Below are 22,253 nucleotides of genomic sequence, written 5' to 3' on the forward strand. Positions count from 1 at the left end.
TCCGCCACCCGCATCCTTTAAGTAGTTCATTGTTCTGTCATTAACTCCCTCTTAACAGTCTTTAACCTATTCCAGCCATCTTTAAGTGAGTCATTACAGCTATATTTGATTAACTACCTATAGTATAAAATATTAACCTCGAGCCTAGCTTAACTTAATCTAACTGGTGTGTCATTTATTTTTTACATTTTATCAAAGAAAACCATTTATCTTTAATACCTTTTAAAAACTTGCAATGTGTACGTAATTGGTGTATAGTTTTGCCACCAATGTTTCTTAATAATAAAGGTGGAAAGTTTTGTTACAGAGGTTTATTAAGTCTTACGTAAGTTTAGTTTCCACAATTACCAGAATAACGAGGAAACATTTGATTCTCCTTGACTTCAGTAGCTATTCTTGCTAAATCCAAGTAATAAAGACTTCATACTACAGTTTGGTGAGAAATCACTTTGCAGACGTAACAAATTGCGTAGCGGGTGTAACAATGCGTAAAACCACGTCCGCTTCAGCAGTCAAAATGATTATCAAGTTTTCCCATCAGCTGGAAACAACTATGGAGATGTATAGAACTGTTAGGCTAATCCTCTTGCTGGGACTGTCCTTATGTGACTCACCGGAGTTCTCTTAGAGGACCTCACTGGTGCTATCCTTAAGTAACAAACTAGTGACTCTCTCTCTCTCTCTCTCTCTCTCTCTCTCGTGTGTGCGTGTGTAATAGAGCCCCACATTCTATCTAGGTCTGAAGGTCAAAGCCGGGATATAATCCTTTGGTAATAGGGAATAACACGTACGGGACAGCTGGACGCACACACACGGCCCGAAGCTGTATGTACAGTATATTGTGTCCGTCAACTCCCTGCCCAGGTATGAGACGTGCTGTTATGTCACGAAGGCCTTCATTAATACGTGTTGTGTTGTGCTGTGCTGTATTGTGTTGTGCTGTGTTGTGTTGTGCTGTGTTGTGTCGTGTCCCAGGTGTTAGTATACTCCTCGAGGACCCAGGTTCACTTCTCTTAGTAACTTGCATGAGTGTGCTTTTCGGGTTCTCGTCATGGTGTGTTTCGTGTGTGCTCCTTGGAGACCCCTGGACCACAAGGGCGGCGGGGGAAGGAAAGGCGGAAGGGGTGAACCTCGAGTCAAGGGTGAGACATCGACTCTGTATCCCCTCCCTCCTTTAACCCTCCTCTTCCTTCCCCCCTTCATCCCCTCCTCTTCCTTCCCACTCCCATGCGCCTCCTCGGGTAGGTAGTAGAAGAGGGAAGGTGTTCATCCTCACCTACTTACCCCGCGCTAGGTGTTGAGTTTGGTCATCAGTTCGTGGTTGTGTTAACTTCAAGTATCGTTCCGGGGTGATCATAACAACATCATTATTTTGTTGTTTGAAAATAAATGAATACCGGTACGTGCAGGAGAGCGAGTACCCCGTCCAGTGAATGGTGTATAATAATTCTTTGTAAAACTAAAACACTTCTTACTGGTTTATGTGTTGGGGGGATTTGGCCGTGATTTACTATGATACTGACCTACCCCAGCCAGGTCAGGTCAGGTCAGGACGCTTATACTATATTGTGTTCATATGTAAACACGGAAATATCGTAGTTAATGTATGGTGGTTTACGTTACTGGTCATTACTCTTGTTATCCACCAGTGTCCAGGTCTACACAAGGTCTGTACGATTAGTCTTCCTTTTATATGAAGATTTAAACTACAGCACAAAAACGTCTAAAAATAACACCTTAATTACATCCACACTGTACTGTATCTACAAAATTTTGCCTCTGGACGTATCTAATTTAGTTCTCATTTTGTGACGTCATTTTTATACGTATTTTTTTTTCTGAAGCTTAAGCCTCAGTCAAACATCTTATGAGTCTTTGTGAGTCTGGTCCCTGAGCCTCGGTACTGACTGTTAATGCATTACCTTATCACATTATTCTCATCCGGTTTGATTGATTCGTCTTGTGTCATTATTTGCACTGTAATAATAATACATATACCGTATACGTGTTAATTACTATGTTAATATTTTTACCTTTTAAGTTGTAAGAAGAGGAACAACAACAACAAAAATTGATTGGGGGGAATTATTAACTAGCGAGCCATAAAGATTCTTGTCCCTGGGTTAAAATTTTGGGGAGACGAGGACCATGGTAAGAGTGTGTTGAGGCCTGGGGAGGGGGAGTGAGGACAGGTTGAGTGTGGTGGCCTAGAGTGTGAGGGTGGGTGTGTGGGGGGGGGGACTGGTCTGTGATAATAACTCCATTGTGGGTGTGTGGTTGTTAACGTGACCACCAGTGAGTGTGTTTATGTGTGCAGCAATCTGAGCAACGCTTCTACACATAACACCCTCCTCCCCCACCCCTCTTAACCCCCCCCCCACACATGCCTGACCCCCACTTCCCTTACTCTTCATCCACCCTGTCCTTTTCCTCCCCAACCGCAACCGCCCCCTTCGTAACCTTCCGCCCACCACAGTGTAACCTTCCGCCCTTTCCTCCACCCATCACAGTGTAACCTTCCACCCACTCCATCCACCCATCCCAGTGTAACCTTCCAACAAAACCAACGTTGTTTATTTTCAAGTAATTCGTTTTCAAACTTTCGGAGATTTAAGTAAGAGTGTTGAGGAGGGGGGGGGGCATCTTGACTATAGTGAGGTGTGTTTGATGCCAGCTACAAGACTGAGCTCAATCATCGGTGAAAAATGAACCACCACAGTACCCGTGTTTGAGAGTCCGGGACCAGGATGTGGCCGGGAAGTATGTCGCTACCGGAAAAGGTGTGAAAGGTGTGAGTAGCAGGACCACACACACACACACACGTACCGGAAACTCTTTAATCACTAGTGGCACCTGGGTGTGTTGTGACAGGTGTAGGCAATTATTAACTCATGGTCCACCGGTGTGATGGACCTTTAATAATACCATCGGTTGTTTAGGTTGGTTTGGTTCGGTAGTTTAGGTAGGTATGGTAATGTGTATTGCCAGTGATCTCAAAAACTGGTGGACCAAATTTGGGGTAACTTTGTTTACTCGCGGAATAACAACGAAGGGCGACATAATTACGTTAGATCACAGTTAGACCATGGCGAAGGTCACGGCGGAGGGTTACAGTATGGTGTTACAAAAACTTCCTTACGTATGTGCTCCAAGTTCTTGTTGGTGAAGTTCTGGACCTTTACTCTGAGTAACTGAGATTTGATTAAAGTTGTATGGTGTGCAGTCGTCCATCTTGATGTGTGAGTCTTGGTATAATCCCAGTAGACAAGTGTGTTGGTGTGTGGGGAGTGTTGTGTGTGTGGTGGATGTCATGCACGATGACAGTCCTTGACAGTGTTGAGGCGCCGCTCACAGTGTGGGTGGTCACACTATCTCACCCACTGCTGTACATCGTTAAGTATAGGTGAGTTTCTCTCTCTCTCTCTCTCAGTTGATGTTAGTTTACTTGTGTCTTTGTTAATACACCATCCACTCTTTGCTGTGTTTGTATACGTGGTATCTGTTTGTCTATCTCGGTGTAGTGGAGAGTGGTGAGGTTGATGCAAGACGTACGTTCGAGTATGTAAGGTGACGTGTGTGTGTGGTGGATGGGGCGGGTCTGTGGAGCCTCAGTGACCCTGGTTTAGATAGCACGACGGCGTGTGTCCCTGTGCTCAAGTGCTCCTGTTTATATCCGTGTCTGGAGGAGGTGAGGAGAGAGGTCGTGAGGGAAGGAGGACGTGTCTGAAAGAGTGGGAGTGTGTTTGGAGGAGGTGAGGAAGGAGGACATGTCTGGAGGAGGAGAGCAGTATTTCCGTAAACCGTTGTGTTGAAGTGTTTAAAGAAACGTCAAGTGCTTGAAGTAAGAGAGAGGGTGTACACATTTGTGACAGTAATGTTGCTTGTGTGAGACCCAGTAAAGAGTACCTCACTGTGGGCAGGAAGCTTGAGGTAGGAAGCCTGTGGAAGGAAGGGTCATGATCCTGGAGGAGAGTGCTTCTGGAAGTTAATAGTGCACTTCATCCTCCCACACACCACTCTGTATTGACTTGTGTATTCCACCTGTACCCAAGAACCGGATGCTCAAAAGGTACGTCGAATTTACTCTCACTCGTAACTGGAGGCTGAAGAACACACCTAACTAAAACCCGAGAAGAACGTCCAAAATAACATTATATCACACCCAGACTTATTGCAAGACAGGATGCTCACTTAGCACTCTGAGGTACGGGGCGGAATTAGCGTACTCAGTGTTTGTAATCTGGAAGCTGCATGGTTGTCTTAAGATTGAAACATGGCAAATTTTATAATGCGTTGTGTGCGAAGAATGATACTAACTTGCTTTTTTGACACATTTTGAGATATTTTTAAAAAGGAGAGAGAGAGAGAGAGAGAGAGAGAGAGAGAATTATAGGATTAATATTATTATTGGTGTAGATCATGTTTGTGTCCCCAAAATACCTCGTGAATAGATTTATTTTCTTGCATTGTACGTTTGATCAACACGTGAAAGCATCTGCATTATAAACTGTCGGTGTAAATGGTGCAAAGAATTAACCAAGTGTTGCCATGGTAACTGCTGAGTGACACGGTAAGAGGTGGAGTGTTTCAGGGTTACAGAAAATGATGACGTGAGAAAGTCCAGCAGTTCTACTTTATTCCTGGGCTAATCGGTCGGTACTCAACAAACACACACAATCTCTGTTTTATTGTAGTGTCTAATGATGTTGTTTTTTTTTACATGAAATTACCTTAAAAGTAACTGTGGGGAATTCATTAACCTCTTTGTTAACAGATCTGTCACCTGCATCCTTTTGTTTTTATCTTTACTGAAGGATTTTTAGGCCTTGTGTATTTTTTTAGGCCTTATATAATTTTTTAAGACATCTATATTTTTACTCCTACGTTTTTTTAAACCTTCATATTTTTGTATAACTTTGTAGTCTTTGTGTCTATGGGTTAGGATTTTTGACCTTCATGTAATTTGTTATTCATTGTATATTAAGGTCATTGTAGATTGGTCAGGTCAAGGTCACTAACTAATAGCTACTCCAGGGTCTTCATCTCCCCCCCCCCCTCCCCCTCAACAATATCCGGGTCAGTGGTGATAACTTCCGGTGACCCCCAAGCCCTCTGCACCAACCCTTATTAACGTACTTGCTCACACACACACACACACCTTCACAGTGTCCTCTTGGGGCTTGTTCGTTCCCACTACATCCGGCGGACGAGGGAGAAAGAGAGGGTTGAGTACTTTGTTTTCTTCGTGTTGTGCGTGTGTGTGTGTGTGTGTGTGTGTGTGCGTGTGTGTGTGTGTGCGTGTGTGTCTCGTAAGTATTATATTTCTAGGCCTTTGTTTATCGGTCTTGTTTACAGTTAATGAAGAGTGCAGATGCTGGGCGGCTTTGATGGCATAGTATAACAGATGGTACCGTGTGCTTGTAAGACTGTCTTCTTCTTCTTCTTCTTCTTCTTCTTCTTCTTCTTCTTGGGGTAACACATTTATATAATAAGAATAAATAACGAATCATATAAATTTCGAACAGCTGCTTACAATAACAAAACACATATGCATACCTTACTTAACCTAACCTAACTTGATCTAACCTAATCTAACCTAACTTAACCTCATAGATTATTAAGATGGAAAGGAAGTTGAATAGGCTGGATTTTGTCTACCATATCCTCCTCCTTCTTCCTTCCTTCCTTCCTTCCTTCCTTCCTTCCTTCCTTCCTTCCTTCCTTCCTTCCTTCCTTCCTTCCTTCCTTCCTTCCTTCCTTCATCGAAATTATAGTGTAACTGCTTCTTGTTTGGCTTACTGTTGGCCTAAGAGATTTTTTTGATCAAGTTTTCACTCTTTTTGTCGGTCTCTGAGAGGTGTGTGGGGGGGGGTGGGTGAGGGGGGATGATGTAATTCCTCTGTCTCTTGTTGAGTTGGAGAATTTTAATATATATGTATGTATGTATGTATGTATATTTGTATGTATGTATGTATGTATGTATGTATGTATGAATGTATGTATGTATGTAAAGACTCGCAGGTGTGTCTTTGTTTAGGGTTTGACGTGCCTGGTGGAGTGGTTGTGGCGGAAAGTTATTGGTGTGGTTGTGGTTAATAGCGGTGAGGGGAAGGAAGGAGGATGGGTTATTAAAGGGAGGGAAAGTGTGTGTGTGTCTCCTTGGTGGTTTAGTGTACGGCGAAGGAAGGAAGGAAGGAGAGAGAGTAAAGGAAGAGGAGATATTATAAAGCCCGGATAAGGATATTGAAGGAGGAAGGAGAGGTGTGGGTGGGGGGCTCTTATTAGTATGTTACTCTCTCTCTCTCTCTCTCTCTCTCTCTCTCTCTTCAAATCAGTACTTTTTGTTAGTCTTCTTATGGATGTGAGGTGATTTGTGTTGACCAGCGGGTGGATAGAGGATGTTCGGGGATGTATCGCGGTTTCGACTTGAGGTAGGTGTGTGTGTGTGTGTGTGTGTGTGTGTGTGTGTGTGTGTGTGTGTTTTGTCTTGTTTATGGCATGTTGATGAGTTTGGGAAGGTGATTTATTTTTCATTGGTGTTTCAGTGATGGTGGTGATGTTGTGGTGGTGGTGGTGATGTTGATGGTGTTTCAGGTATGGTGTAATGGTGGTGGTGATGTTTCGGGTATGGTGTAATGGTGAAGAATTCTGAGGAGACGAGAGGGTTGTTGGTGATGTTATTCTTTTGAGATGTTTTAAGATTGATGATGTTATAGTAGTCAAGATTAAAGTACAGCTGGTAAGACTTTTAGCAGATAGGGAGAGAGAGAGGGGGGTGGTGAATATAGTGACAGGGTAGTGATGATGGTGGTGCAAGAAGCCGCCTGTCCATGCAGTCAGTATATGAGACAGATGGTGGAGCAGGTGGTTACTTCATCATGGCCAAACAGCTGGTGTGTGTGAGGGCCAATTGGTCACTCCACTACCACTCAGTCAACCAATACAAACGCATAGCTATTTATTTTCATTGTTTTTATTGTTGTTTTTACAAATAAATTTACGTTACGTCATCGGAACTTTATCATTCTTGTAGTTAAAGTTAGGATGCATGGTTTAGGTTAGGTTGGGTTGGGTTAGGTTAGGTTCTATTTATGTTAACGTTATCTATCTTCCATGTGAGTTAATTATGGTTAGCAATAACTAACCATGGAAATTACCTGTGTCCGTTCATCCGTAGCGTGTCTGGATCCAGGTGAGATTTACTTAACAGCGTCGTATCGTGAATGACTTGGCTGGGGTCAGTAATCAGCATCACACACCTTTAATTACTGTACCTGAGTTATAGTTCCTGTTAGATGTACCTGTATGTATTTTGCCTCAGGTGTACTGTATATCATCTTCAGTAATAGTCTAGTTAAGTTTTATTGGTGGAAGTGTTATTATATTTAATTTATTTTTTTGATCAGTTCCTGTTAATTTGAATGTTACTGTAATGTTGTAATATCCTGTCGCTTCGTTGTTGAAGAGGTGTTAGTCTGCATAGTCATTGCAGGTCATTTGATATTTACGTAAATATGTGAATTATTCTTATTTTTTAGTAATTTATTGTGTGAATCAAATTTTTTTCCCATAAAGATGTATTTTTTTTTGCTTTGAGAAACATTCACTACTTTACTGTGTTTATCATCATTTCACTGTATTTCGTAACTTAAAAGTCAGTTTAATCAGTTTCCATCACTACTGTAAATTGTCAGTACAATGTTTACCTATAAATTTCTATCACTTTGCTATAAATTTCCAGTGCTCTATTGTAACATGTTTTGTTAGCCGTAATATAGCATTTTACGGTTTGTTTGTTACGTTCGGGTCAAGGATAGGTTCAAGAATGATCCCAGTATTATCGTTCGCTGACTAACTGACCCCTAAATATCTCTGGGAAAATCTTACGTGAAAACCATTGGACTTGGTCAGTGTTGGGGAGGGAGACGCCTGGCAACACTGTCATGTACGAAAACTTTAACGGCATGACTGTTCTTTTGACAGTTATTCGGACCCAGTTATCTTTTTTCGTACTTTGAGGCCCAACTGTCATCATTTTTGGTAAGCATTTCAGATTTAGTTATGTTTATTATATTTGTTTTTTTATATATATGTTTTGTTAATCGTGTTGGGATGTTTTTTGTGTTCATGGTTGCGGTTAAAGATGTTGATGTTTACGCGCCTCATAACAAAGCGGTCATTGACCTGGTGTTGTGTTAGATATTTTTCTTGTCTGGTTCAGGGTGTGTGTGAGTGACCCAGTATCAAGAAGCGTGACAATCATGTTTGGTGTGTTTTGTGCGTCTAAATGTGGCGGCAGTGGATGAGGTGCGAGATGGCAGACAGGGAAACCCAACAGTTCCCAGTCAGTCAGTCAGTCACCTTCTGTACTGGCAAGAGTCACCTGCGTATTTACACTAACAACACTTGGTAGTGCTGAAGTCAGGGTAAGAGATTGATGCTAACTTGTCACTTGCCGTAGATGTTCACAAGTTGGATACAAATTTGAACATTTAACATTTTCTGTACATCATGTTAAATGTAGCCTCGTATGTTTGACACTTGCCACTCTTGATGTAATATGTAAATTTTCACTGAAACTCAATCTGTAAGGTAAGGAAGCAACCCGCCTGTGAGTCAGTGCAGGCTAGCAGGCATGTTCATGTTAGTGCTCTTTGGTTACAAACATCACTGGCCTTTAGTTTTTATGGTAATATTAATTATAAAAGCAATATCATCGACTGAATGTTTATGCTGTTGATAATTGTTTTGTTGTATTGTTCATTTTCTCGTGCGTGTTATCTTAATTGTAAATCATTCTATCTTGTAGACAAGAATTATCCATTAGGCCCAACAGTCATTCTTGTGTCTGGCACACAGCCAACACACACACACACACACACACACACACACACACACACACAATAACTACATAAAAGGTTTGATGACCCTCTCAGTGAAGGTGATTCTCGCCACAGTTTAAACGCCAGAATTTTAAATCCTTTATACAGTATACTGTATAATTAGTTTGTAAGTGTGACGTATACAGAAGCTACAGTGTGTTAGTGTTGGTGTGGCAGTGTTGAGTTTTGGGTTTCCCTTGACTTTATTATCTCTGTCATTGTTGCAGGTTTGTGAAGGAGTTATCCACAGGGGTTGTTAGACTTCCGGAACAAATATGTTTTTCCCAGACACAGTAACAGGGGTCTCGGTCTGGTGTTGTTGGTACTGACATGTGTGACTAAATATTCCCGTTTCAAAAGTAGTTTATCATGTGTTTGCACCATGGTGTGTACAGCAGTTGTCCTGAACACTAGGTCATGTGTGGGCAGTGTAGGTCATCAGCAACAGTAAGTGTGGCCTTTATAAGCACCATCTGTGTTGACCATCATCTCTCTGTGTCCGCTTTCTAACGAGAACACTTGGCATTTTTTATCAGGATCACTGTTAAGAGAGTTATGATCGCTTACACTACAGTCTCCTGGTTTTCAGTTTAATATATTGTTCATTGTCTTAACAAAAGTCTACAAATAAAAGGAATACTTGTGTTTCTGCCTGGTCTGTGTATTGTACTTTATTTATCTGATAAATTTTTAGATGTTTGCAGAAGAGATTTAGTTTTCGAATATCGCAGATAATATTTAAAGTTCCTGATTTTTTGTTCGTATCGTATCGTTCACAATAAAGACGTTTACCTGTAGATATCCTGGAAAATCGAATTGTATTTATTTATTTATTTACCTTTAGCTAATTACGGAAAGGTTGAATAGGTACAGTTCCCCTGGTGAAGATCTCTCATATTAAGTTAGCGCGAACCTTATTATAAACTAACCACAGCCTGATAATACTACAGGGCCTCTCTTGTGGTGTGACGACATGTGATATACCTTTTCCCAGCTGATGGAATTTGCCCTTGAACACCATCACCACCATCAGGCAGAACCGTGTCTCACCCAATACAGTTTCTTATCTCACCTTTTCCATACGACCGTGAGGAGGGGACGGCCGACTTTCTGAAATTGTTTATGCTTTTTAGATATTGATACGTGCGTTATAATAAGTCTGTGAAACTTTCTGTCTTTACTATCTTGGTTTTATTTTTATTGGTAGTTATTTGGAGATACACGTTTGTTACTTTAGATAAATTTAGTCTAAAGCTTATTCGTTTCGTGGAATAAGGAATGTGGTATTGTGGGAACCTGCAAAGCGTTTTCTGTGCTTTTTTTTTTTTACTTGTACACAAAATTTTAATGGTTTCCAAATGTACATGATATCCAGGTGCTTATTGTATATACATCTATAAGTAATATTTCAAGCACTATTAACTCACAATTTATTTATTCTGTTACTCTGGCTTGGGATAAAAGATAACAAATCTCTGAACTAGATCCTCAAGTGTTAAAACCTTAAAATGTTATGTCAGTGTCTTAAGCACAGTATCTCGAGAGTATATTAAATCCGCCTCCGCTTTTAGTACCAACCTACCTTATGCCAGCTTGATCTTGTTGAATCTTCCTATCATGGCGGCTGTTTTGGTCTAGGATTTCCCGAATCTTGTCTCTTGAATGTTCACAATATCCCTTGATGATCGTGTTTACAGAGTCACCTGAGACCACACCTGTATGTAGTCCTCATTATCCCTACATAAATGTTTCCCTCTCCATAACAGCTGCGCCTCAACACTTAACAAAAGACGACATAATAAACACTGCTTCACGGGTGTTGCTTCACGGGTGTACACAAAGCGGCGTTCCTCAGTGCTGTCAAATGCGTTCTTTAAAGTTCACACAGCTGACATGAAGACCACCGTTACGTGTTGGAAATATTATAGTGTGGTGTGTAGTTGTTGTTATGGTTATTTATTTATTTTGGGTTTAGAAAGATCGACTGGGTAAATGTTGTGATAATATTGTGTTTGCTGTGTGTTGATAATCCAGGTGTTGGTAGTGGTGTGTGTGTATGTGTTGATGATGGTGGTCGGTGTTGTTGGTGGTGTTGATGTGTATGATTGGGCGTAGGTGTTGATGATACTGTTGTGTTAGTGGTGTTAATGATGTTGATGTACGGTAGGTGTCGTGGTGGTGGCCGGGTGGACCTCCCCGGGGTGCCTGGTGTGTGTGTGTGTGTGTGTGTAGTCACGATGACTCATACCCTCTATGGCGACCCTCCCCTACCTGCTTCCCCCTCTTCTGTCCCTTCCCCCACTTTAACGTTCTGAATACTCTCTCTCTCCCCCTCTTTCAGCACGGGTGGTGGCTCACTGTCAGCTGTTCTCTCTCTCTCTCTCTCTCTCTCTCTCTCTCTCTCTCTCTCAGCACGGGTGGTGGCTCACTGTCAGCTGTTCGAGTACCTCCACTAATTGGCTCTGTTGGTTATTCAAGATGTGAAATGTCCTGGAAATTAATGAAGGATGATGGAGGTAAATGAGTCACTTATATGTAATGTTGCTAATAATAATACCGGTAATAATATAATAATGATAGCAATAATAATAATACGTTTTACTACTACTAATACTGATAACGAAAATCACATATGAGGAGTAATCGTAATATAATTTACTTAATAATAACTTTCCGAAACGTGGGTAACCTTTACACACCTCAGTCTCTCATTACAAGTTACTAAAGGAGTCAGATATTGTAAAAACACCGCAGATATGACGATACTGTACAGACCAGTGAGACGGGAGACAGTTATAAAAAGAGTAAAATTTAATTAGTTTTAATACTTATGGTAATAATAAAAGAGAATTTTATTAGTACTCCCTCAATAGATGTTTAATGTAAGTCATATGTATGTTGTGATCCAGGTGGCCAGAGGCAGTTTACCGCGTGTAATAAAACTGTAAATTTGTCTGATTATCTGCCATTCAAATTATATATACCTGTATATATATATAACCCGTGAACATATTGACCGGGTGATCTAGGTGGCCAGGTGACCTCGTATTAGAAATTACACGTGTATAAACCTTGATTATATTGAGAGCGTGACACCTGTGAGGACTGTAAACATATCAAGGTTAACGCCATACAGTGCACAGAGTTGACCACTAGTACGGGTTTCTCTCTGGCTTTAAAGATGTGTGTGTGTGTGTGTGTGTGTGTGTGTGGGTGTGTGTGTGTGTGTGTGTGTGTGTGTGTGTGTGTGTCCGACAGTGAGGTTACTTGAGTTATGTCTCCCGGGTGTTGTATGAGGGGATGTAGGGTCTTGTGAGTTAAAAGATGTGTGAGTTAGTCTCCTGTTGGATGAGTAATCGATTAGGGTGGCCAGGTAGGGTGGGTGAGTCTCTCTCTGTCTTTTTGCCGTGAAGTGTTAGGTTAGATAAATTAGGTTAGGTTAGATTAGGTTGAAATTAGGTTGAAAGTAGGTTAGGTTAGGTTGAAAGTAGGTTAGGTTAGATTAGGTTTAAGGTAGGTTAGTTTAGTTTAGTCTGTAAGTTGGTTGGTAGGTAGGTTCGGTTAGGTTAGGCAATAGGTCGGTTAAATTAGGTTAGGTTAGGCTGTAGGTTAGGTTAGTCTGAAGATAAACTGATAAGATAGACTATTTACTTTTAGCTACGTCAAGAGCTTTGCGAATATTAATCTTAACTGACTTCCATACTGAGATAACTTTTTTCTTCACCCCGACCAGCCAACTCACTTTAGATAATATGATAAAATATGACTCGTGAAGATTAATAGGTGAAGAGTATGGGGGGGGGGGAGAGGTCACCGTGTATAACTAGAGACGGTGAGTTTATTTCCTAGCTAAAAATATAACATGACCAAAGAAGACATTCAAAACTTAACCTAAACTAACCTATTCTGGACCCCCCCCTCCCGCCCCCATGATACCCTAACGTACCTATAAGTTCCTGAAATTATATAAATGGATCATCTTAAGAGTGTGGTGTTGTCAGTCACTCTTATGTCACAGTGTCGTAATCCTGGATATTTTTATTTTGTTTTTGTCTCGGGGGGGAAATTGTCTGTTATTATATGTTGAGAATGGAGACAATGCAGGGCGCTAATTATCTTGGTGTTCTTCTTTATCTTCTTCCTTATTTCTCTCACCTCCATCTTCTCCTTACCTTATTCTCGTCCTCTCCTTTACCACCTTTTGCTCTTCCTTTCCCTCCTTCTCCTCTTCCTCTCCCTCCTTACTTCCTCCCTTCCTTCCTTCCCTCCTCCTCCTCCTCTCCTCACCTCCTCCTCCTCTCCCTCTCCTCACCCCCACTTACCACCAAGACGAATGAGCCACTCGGTAACTGGGTCTTTAAGTCAATTAAATTTTGATATGATGTGAACTTCCTCCATCAAGTTTCGCTAATGACGTTCACCACCGCCGTGTGTGTGTGTGTGTGTGTGGTAGATAAAGGGGGTGAAAGTAGATTAGAGGGGGAGGAAATGGGGTTTAAAGATGGGAAAGGGGTACTGGGTGACTGTCGGGGGTACTGGGTGTCTGTCAGGGGTACTGGGTGACTGTCAGGGGTACTGGGTGACTGTCGGGGCGGTGGTCGTGGGCGACTGTCGGGGGGTACTGGGTGTGTGTGGGGGGCACTAGGGATATACTGGGCGACCATCTTGGGGGGTACTGGGTGTCTGTCGGGGCGGACCGGCGGAGGTACTGGGTGTCTGTCGGGGCGGACCGGCGGAGGTACTGGGGGACTGAACCAGAGTTATTTATAACGCTTAACCTGTGTTATTTAGGGTCGATTAAGATTATATATTTAAGTTTGTTTTGGTTACAGTAATGCAATGTTTATTTTTTGTTTTAGTTCCAGTCACAGTTTGTACCTGAGGGGAAAAAAATCAAACCAAGGATGAACAAGATTTGGATATCGACTGCATTAAGCCCATCCTGAGAAAAGAATCCCTCACTCGCGAAGAAAACTGTTTGTCAGGTCAGCAAAGGCAGTTGTTTGACCTGATAAACTCGACCTCTATTTCGTGTTCGAGGGGTTAGCCAGAGTGACACCAGGTGAGTCTCTCTCTCTCTCTCTCTCTCTCTCTCTCTCTCTCTTTTTATGTGCGACAGCTCCCACTCTCCCACCCACTCCCTCTCCCTCTTAACGTGGTACAGCCTCCTTCCCTTCCATCTTTCCTACCTCCCTCCCTCTCTCCCTTCCCACCCATCCTGTCCCCCCCCCCTTTCCCTCTCTCTCTCCCTCCCTCCTTCCTTTCATCCCTTTTCCTCCCTCCCACTTTTTTTACGTATGCTACCCTTCCCTCCCCTTCCCAGGCTTGAACCGGAGTTGCCCCTCACACCCAGGCGCTAACAAGGGCTGTAGCTCGAGTGTAGGTGTGGCAGTCAGGGTTGTGTTGTGGGAGAATTTGTATAGTTTTGTTTACATGTGCTGGATGGAAGCTCTGTGTACATTGACAGTTCATTCTAGCCTTTATCATATGGTATAGTGGTAGAAGAATGTAAGTTGAGGGCCTATTAGACAACGTAGGAGATTTGTGTGGTAGGCTGACGTGTTTTAATGAGGTGTTAATACAGGTGGGGTGACAGGTGTGGGTGTTAATGACCCAGGTAGGTACTGTATACATGTTTATCCCTGTGCCTGGTACTGTGTTAGCCTGGCTCTCTCTTCACACAGTACAAACTTATTTTTAGCGAGTTTTTTTGTAATTATTTCCGGTGTTGATTTATTAATTGGTGTATCTTATTTAGTTACTGTATTATTATTATTATTATATTATTATTATTATTATTATTATTATTATTATTATTATTATTATTATTATTATTATTACCATCACCTTGCCCGGAACTATAGGGTAGGGTATTGTTCTTGTTCCTGTCCGTCTGCCTGCCTGTCCGTCTGTCTGTCCGTCTGCCTGTCTGTCTGTCTGTCTGTCTGTCTCGAGAACTTGGTATTTGATCAATATGTGACAAACTTTTGAGGAAAATCGCGCCAAAATTCACTAAATGTTGCCATGGTAACAAAATTTTTCGAGTTATAAGAAAACGTAAGAACTTCTATACGTGTTTGATTTATTTAATGTTATTATATTTGGGCCAGAGATAGTTAACGACCCTTTATCAAGTCATGGTAATTTGATTTTCCTCTCGATTTCAATTCATGTTTACTGCGTCAAGTATCGGGTGATTTCAGACGTAAAATTTCCCTTTTTCCCCCGATTTATATAGCAACGTTTCCCCCTGCTGAGAGTGAAGGTTTGATAAAAGTTGGTCTTTACGCTCAATATAACCCGAAAAAATGTAAATTTGAAGTTTATTTCACGGCGTAGCGAGTGTCCCGCGGGAGTAAATGTGTGGCTTTCCGTAATAAATAGCAGTATAAAGGAAGTAGGAGAAGATAATGGCGCTATGTTCCTTCACTGGTTTAGTGTGGAGTTTTGGCTGTTGGCTCTTAACTACTCTCTGGTGGTGGTGATTGGCGATAGTTTGTGAGGGAGCGACCATGCCGTCCCGGTGTTATGTGATTAGACCTTTGATGATTTGTGATATTTTACGATTTATTTGTTTCTGGCAATATTAGTTTAGAAAGAAGTTATTACTAGTACTTTGTTTGGGGTCTATGTTAACGTGTTTTTACAGTGATGCCGTGTGTAATAATTCCACATAATAAGGTATTTTTGTCCATTTCAATTTGATATTTAGTAAATGTGTGGTTGGTGTTTTGCGGTACATATTTTCGGCATCAAAGCGACCGATTGTCTTGGTGTTCTTAAAATTCTCGCCAGAGGGCTTTTGCGTTCAAGGTGTTCCCAGCCCAAGATCAACAAACACCTTGAGATATTTAACGGCGGCGGCGGCGTTCACATATCTCCAGAGGCTTTGGGCAGTTGAGAGTAGACAAAACACTTCATAGATAAATTTCAGGAAGATATCAGGGTCAAGCACACAGCGGAGAGGGTTGGTCCAGTGGTCTCAAGGAGGAGATTAAAGGCTGGATTAAGAGGTGAGTTTACAGTAGATTCTGGAGTCTCAGATTTACTTAATCATTATGGGATTTAGTTGAGGTGACCAAGGCTTTATTTCAGATAGTATAGACGTGTTTGTGAGCCACAGCTGGTTGACCGGGAGATGTTACCCTAACTGTGTGTGACAAAGTGATGGTTGTGTTGTGGAAACCTATACTAACTGATATCATTGTCTAGTTGACGTCATGGTGTGCAGGAGTTGATGTGGTGGGTCCGGGAAACTTAGTACAGAGGGAAACCGGAGAACCTGAGGGAAACCTGTGATGTTTTGGGTAGTGTCAGGCTAGATAACACCCTTCTCACGTGTGTCCTGGGCTCGAACCCATAACATAGTTGTGGGAAATATGCGCTTTGTCGTTTCGTGGACTGTAAAAGTTGTCTCTCAGAAATTGTATTTTTGGCTACGCTGTGAAGGTGATCATATGATATCTGCTTTGTTGGTGATAACTTGGTGGAGAAGAGAGGAGGTGTATTGGGTGTGAGGTACTGTAGTGGCGGCCGGGGAGCGTGAGAGGAGGTGTATTGGGTGTGAGGTACTGTAGTGGCGGCCGGGGAGCGTGAGAGGAGGTGTATTGGGTGTGAGGTACTGTAGTGGCGGCCGGGGAGCGTGTGGGCTTATCGTTATTATTATTTAAGTTAACTCACTTTTCCCACAATGATCCTCGCCTTGAGTTCAACTTCTACCTCGCTCGTGTGGGTGTTGTCTTCACTACACCGTCAGCCCTTTGTCTTCTACAGCCCTTCTTCCTCCCGTAATTTACTCGCCTTTTTTCCACATTGTTTTGTCGTTCGTGCAGCACCCATGATCCTTGAAGAACCCGATGTCATTACTGGTATAGGTAGTTCCAGGGCAGACATAGCACCTTATATGGCTGTGTCAACGAGCATAACTTTGAACATAACGATGATAGGAAGGCTCTTGTATACAGTTCACAAACATTCATAACTAGGATATTTTTTTCCCACTTTACGGGAGATAAAAGAACGATGGAGGGAAGGGGGTGAATTGTTGACGCCTTTGTGTCGTAGTTTAAGTGAAGCAATTAGATGTTTTTTCTCACATTGTTAGTTATGGGGAGGTGTCTTTAGGTGTGAACCAACCAGAGAGTAGGTGGGTCTTGGGTGGTGTTAACGGTGTGGTGTGAGGGTGGTGTTAACGGTGTGGTGTGAGGGTGGTGTTAACAGTGTGGTGTGGAGGTGGGAGGTTTTGTTGTAATATTCCCACCATCTCCCACACCCCCGTGAACCTGGTCTCCCCCCCTCCAGGTCTTCCGTATCGCCCCCCCCCCTCCCCCACCTCCCCCTATAACCAAGGAATTACTTACTGCTAACGTTGATGTGTTGCCATTATAGGGTGTGTTGGCTAGCTATTTCCACATTAAGATCAATTACCATAATGTACGTGTCTTGCGGAGAGAGAGGTGTGTGTGTGTGTGTGTGTGTGTGTGTGTGTCCATTTATGTAATCGTTGTAATATTCTTAAACATAATTATTATCGATAGTTTCTTATGGATAAAATCGTCTATTTTCTGATGCTTACGGTACATCTTCTGTCTGTGGGAAACATTAACTTCTCTCTGTTTTATCAGGTATGTGTTTCAAGGCGTTCACAGTTTATACACAAACACTTGGATGACCAGTCGTCCGTAAATCGATCCTGCTTGGCCGTAACGGATGTTCAACCACAATTGAGTTTACCCCAGAGGGCAGATGTTCAGTGCGGACGGCTGTACGGTATTGATTGTGTGTCACTGACGATACATGGTGATGGAGGGTTGTGAACTGCGATGAACATTATACTTACCAACTGATACATCTACCTCTATGTATATTTATCTGTTGTATTAACCTATTTATCAGTCTTCCTGCCTTTATCATCATCGTTCCGTTAAAATCTCTCCCGGTATATATAGGTACTTTCCTCCCTACTTACCTACCGGCCTCATCAGTACCCCAACACACACACACGCCCCCCCCCCCACCCCACCCCCTCACTTCATCCCGTGGAGGAAGTGGTGTGAAAGAAAAGGATTAAAGGAGTGTGGGAATTGAGGAAGGAGGGGCGGATGGGGGGGTGGGGAAGGGAAGGAGGGGAGGTTAGGGAGACGGAGAGGGGAAGGTGGATGGGGAGGAGTGGTGGAGTGGGATGGCTGAAGGATAGGGGACGTGGTAGGGTAGGAGAGAGAGTGAGTCAGTAAAGGGGTAAGGAGGGCGGGTGGGCGGGAGAGGAGAGCAGTACGGGCGTGGGTGTGCTAGATTTACCGCTGCTGGTGACCTTGGTGGCATTTGTTTGAGTTGACAAAGATCCGACAGTGGGAAGGTCCTGTGATGGAAGGGGACGTTTATTGTAGGGACGCTAGGATGGATGGGCACTAGGATGGAAAGGGGTAGTCACTTGGGTATGGATGGGAAAGGAAGTGCGTACTTGGCTATTGGTCAAATGGCAGTTTAGTAAATGGGTCACAGAGTATGGGAGTGTGTGTGTGTCTGTCTGTGTGTGTGTGTTTTGATGGGGGGGGAAGGACGCAGCGTGCACATTTTAATTAAATTCGTTTATCTGATACCCAATGATAAAGGTGAAGGACTTATTATTGCGTGCCTTCGAGAGACTGATATTAAGACTCGTATCCCGTTCACTCTCTCTCTCTCTGTCAGTTCCCGAGTCTGTTATTTTATTGCATTTCCGGCCGGGTTTTGTGTGCATTATTTTGAAGATTTTTTTCCGGGTGCGTCCTGATATTTATTTACTGTACTTTATTATTACTCTTTCTTATTATTTTTGGGTATGAGAGAGAGAGAGAGAGAGAGAGAGAGAGAGAGAGAGAGAGAGAGAGAGAGAGAGAGAGAGAGTAATATTGACCAGATAATGATACCGAGAGGAAACATTTGCTACGAAGGAAACTAATATTTTTTTTAAGTATGGTCAAAATTACTCATACATACATACATACATACATACATACATACATACATACATACATACATACACACGTTTACTGTAGGTCAGACTAAGATATTCTAAATGCACTCTTTGTGATGGTGCAAACCCTCGTGACTTGCCGCCTGCTTACCCACGGCAGGTCAGAGAGGATGGGGGCGTGAATGTGGTGTTATTACGAACTTACTCTACACAATAGACCGGTGTGTCGCTGTCCTTTGTGTTGGTCAGTGACGAACGTGGACAGTGGGGAGGATGCGTATGGTGGTGTGGGGAGGGAAGGATGGTGGGGAGGGTGGTGCGGGTAGGGGAGGGTGGTGCGGGTAGGGGAGGGCGGGCAATGCTATTTTAAGTATCCATTATAGCTAGGACTGTGAGAACCTATCCGACTAACTTTTTTAAGATACGACAGTGATATGGCAGACAGACAGACACATTGACGTTGGGATTACACGATTCCTTCCCTTACCATAGCTGGAGGCGTTCTCTCGGTGACCAGGTAGTGAAAACAGAAACAACGTAGGAATCTCTGAGACCCTGGGACCTGAGAAGCCATTGTCTCTAGGTCATCTGACACCGCTCACAGGCTGTAAACATTCCTGGACCACAAGATGAGACGCTAGATTGGGGATAATTTTTTTGTTGTTATCGGCTGGCCTGTGTTTGTGATGCTTGTCTTCCACCCCCCCGCCCCGTTTTTTTGTGGTTGATGCCTCCACCCCACACCAGGTGAGATTATCTGAGGAATGTGGGGTCAAGATTATAAATTGTTTTATATATCTTACAAAATTGATACTGTATAAAAGTATTGGTAAAGGTGGAATTGGTGGTTCCCTGAGACGAGATGATCTGTATACGGGCCAGACAGTTTACTAATATCTGTATTATATTGGATAAGATAATCGTATACTCACGTTTAATTAGTTATTGGCTGTTGAAATTGCCGTCACGGGATATCTTCGCTTGACTGGTCCAGGTGTGTCGCGTGATGGTGGTAATGATCACGCACGACACGCAGGGGAGAGGCGAGTCATAGAGGAGACAAAAAACAATGTTTACCTGATGAGTAGGGGCTCCGGGACATGAGGAAGGGTGGTCCTCTGTGCAAGGTAATCTATGATCTTGGTCCCCTGGCCCTGGACATGAGTGCAGGGATGGTCCTTGTCACGCAACGCTTCGTCGATTAGGATATTAAGTTGCTAAGGGATCAATATATGAGATGAATTGTAAGGGGAGGGCGAGATGTCAACACCCTTGGAACATTTCCGGGGGGTGGGGTGAGGTGGGGGCCTTAGCGTGCAGTGTTGGTCATTTTAGACAAGTGGAGTAAAGGAGCAGTAGCATTTTGTGCATTTACAAATAATAAGGTATGAGAGTAATGGGGACAGGACGCGTGCTTATGTTTTGTTTAGTAAGGAACGTTTATGTAGGCAGGTGATGACTCATGCTCCTTTTGGTGATGTCACTCGCGAGGTCGTGTTGGAGGAATAAGTTGACTACCTGTAGCAAACCTCTTACACCGGTCCCCCTCCCTGGTGAGCGTCGCCCCACGCACGCGAGCCTCTTCTTCGCTCGTCCAGTCTCTCGCTGGTTGTTAGAGAAAACGTGAAGCGCGCGGGTGTGTTTTTATAAGGTATGGAGAGAACAGGTGAGGGTTAAGGGGGGGCGTGGCAGTAATGGGCCTCGTGGTGACACATGGGTATGGGTGGCTAGGCCCGCCGCGCCGCCCTATTTGTTCAGGTAGGGTCGGGCTAGGCGGCGGGTGGGTGTTTGTTCAGTGTGTTGTGGCGGCGACGGCTGGCACAGGACCTGGTGGATGATGCGGGAACCAGCTGTTGTTATCTTACACTCCCACACCACCACACACACACCCATCTCGTCTTCATCCTCTTGTTCACATTGGTTCATGATGTGAGTCAAGACTGTTTGATCACCAGGACTTAGAGTGTGTCGTGGAGGGAGTAAACATTGACTGATAATTTCTTTAATCACTCTGTACTTACTCTTCAGTAGCTCATGATCCGAGTACCTTATGGTGCGAATTTACTCAGGTTGATTCCGTAGTCAAGGAAGTCCTGGAGAGAGACGAGAGAGGCCTACAATTTACTCTGTATGTATCAAGTGTTTTGTGAGATCTTTTGTGACGTGTTTATTATTAATGATGTTTTGTTTTTTTTAGAAAGAGAATAATTATCCAGTGTCCTCAAAACCAGTTAGGTTATCCCATGATCAGAGTGGCGCCTCTCCTGATCCCTATATAAGAGAGAGAGAGAGAGAGAGAGAGAGAGAGAGAGAAGAGAGAGAGAGAGAGAGAGAGAGATACTTCGTAGAGCCAGGAAGTTTAGGAAGAGGAAGTGTAGGAAGCAGGACCTGGCGCAACTCGCAGTTCACATTGCGGAACCTTACGTCACCACACCGACGCTATGATAGCTGGTTGAGGTGGTGATGAGTTTCCCTTCAGAGAGGCGGACGTATCAATTATCAGCTGTTACTGTACACGTGTAGCTTATCAACTTACGATTCTGCATAATATAAAATTGAACTGTAATTTATTGAGTAACGGAATACAGTAATTGTATTATCATAATTATGATAGTAATAACAAACAATAATGATAAATAACTGGTGATGATAGTTGCAGTAGAAGCAATTTATCATTATTATTCTTGTAAAGATAACAGTATTTAATGAAGAGAATCATCGCACATAAATTGTTTCCGTCACAACAGTTCAGGAGTTGATCTTTTTAATACCCTTTTCCCTCATCACACTGGGGTGGTCTAGTGCTCTAGTGGGTACAGCGATCGCCTCCTATCCTGAGGGTCACTGGTTCGTTTCTAGGGCACTCCCAGTTGACCCGGTTGTAAAGGGGTACCTAACTTACAAGTTGAGTAAGTGAAGGCGGTCTATTAGAGCTCCAGCCACGTGAAGGCTTATTACACAGTGTGCTTTATCTACACCGTCCCTAACTTATGTAACGGACCGTCATGCCATGGGACTCACTTTCACATTATCGCATATCACATTACAGTAGATTTAAATCGTTGTATTGTAGAGGAGGATTTGTTGAGTATGAGTGAAATGAGGGAATGGCGTTATTTGAGGTAGAGAAGAATTTAAAGTTTGGGGAGAGACGGGGGGTCGCTGCTGGGGCTACTGTTGACACGAGGACACCTAGCAGTATGGGGGGGGGGTTCCTTAAGGTGTTCTTTCGAGCCCTCATACAGGATGTTGGGCTCCTGCAGGTGGTAAACGCCCTTGGTGGACAGGAACTGGTAATGGGGTTTATAATGACGCTGTTAATGGTGTTGCAGCTTCTGGAGGGTGGCTGTTGTGACTGCATTTCTGGTTGTGTTACTGTGCATGTTGGTACAGTAGAGGTACAGTTATCGCCCACA

The 22,253-nt window shown here is 43.1% G+C and overlaps 1 protein-coding gene across 14 annotated transcripts in view; it reads left to right on the top strand.

The window, feature by feature from the left end:
- LOC121867464 (activated Cdc42 kinase-like) overlaps window positions 1-22,253 on the top strand; it is a 106,851-nt gene that overhangs the window by 14,019 nt on the left and 70,579 nt on the right. For 9 of the 14 annotated variants that reach the window (XM_042367382.1, XM_042367385.1, XM_042367379.1 and 6 more), the window contains exons 1-2: window positions 3,773-4,069; window positions 13,742-13,944. The exons of 2 other annotated variants lie outside the window; for them this stretch is intronic. The gene's annotated coding sequence lies outside the window, so the exon portion shown is untranslated. Of the gene's footprint in view, window positions 1-3,770; window positions 4,070-13,741; window positions 13,945-22,253 lie in introns of those variants that run through there. 3 more of the 14 variants (XM_042367393.1, XM_042367391.1, XM_042367380.1) reach the window with 3 other exon arrangements.

Source organism: Homarus americanus, unplaced genomic scaffold, assembly GCF_018991925.1.
Source record: "Homarus americanus isolate GMGI-L3 unplaced genomic scaffold, GMGI_Hamer_2.0 scaffold23598, whole genome shotgun sequence".
Lineage (NCBI taxonomy): Eukaryota > Metazoa > Arthropoda > Malacostraca > Decapoda > Nephropidae > Homarus > Homarus americanus.